Consider the following 656-nt stretch of genomic DNA (forward strand, 5'->3'; position numbering starts at 1 on the left):
AATCGAATTTCTAATCGTGATTACAATTATGGATGCCACAATTACGTAATCGTTCAAAGCGGCAATTAATCGTTGAAAGTCCACTTATGTTATTCTGCACGCTGAAGATATGTTTTTTTCTTTCTACATGTTATCTTGAGGGTTTTTCCATTGTTTTAGTTTTAGTATAACATTATAATACCATTCATATTTTTATATATTATAATTTAAAGAAGAAACCAATCCAATATATAGTTGACATTTGAGGCATAATACTATAGAAAAGCACTAAAGGTTTTTCAGTTAGTGTTTTCGCTTGTTTATTTTCATATAAAAATACGGCATGCAGTTGCATCAAGCAATGGTATAAACATCATTCAGTGTAAATCGTGATAATCGTAATTAATAATCGCAATTACAATTTCAAGGGAATAATCGACAATTATGATTTTTGTCATAATCGTGCAGCCCTACTGTAAAGATCACTATAACACCTATATTAGTGTCTACACCAACGCACAATAACATTTTGTATATGCGTGCTGTGGTGGTGTTCTGTAATGAGGAGGCAAAGTATGCAACGTTTTTTTTTTTTATCAAATGTAAATCTAAATTCATGTCCCAGTCACATTTTCTTGGTTAAATAAACATTACTTACACTATCAGAAAAATAAATA

Source organism: Sinocyclocheilus rhinocerous, unplaced genomic scaffold, assembly GCF_001515625.1.
Source record: "Sinocyclocheilus rhinocerous isolate Xijiao unplaced genomic scaffold, SAMN03320098_v1.1 scaffold1365, whole genome shotgun sequence".
NCBI classification, from domain to species: Eukaryota; Metazoa; Chordata; class Actinopteri; order Cypriniformes; family Cyprinidae; genus Sinocyclocheilus; species Sinocyclocheilus rhinocerous.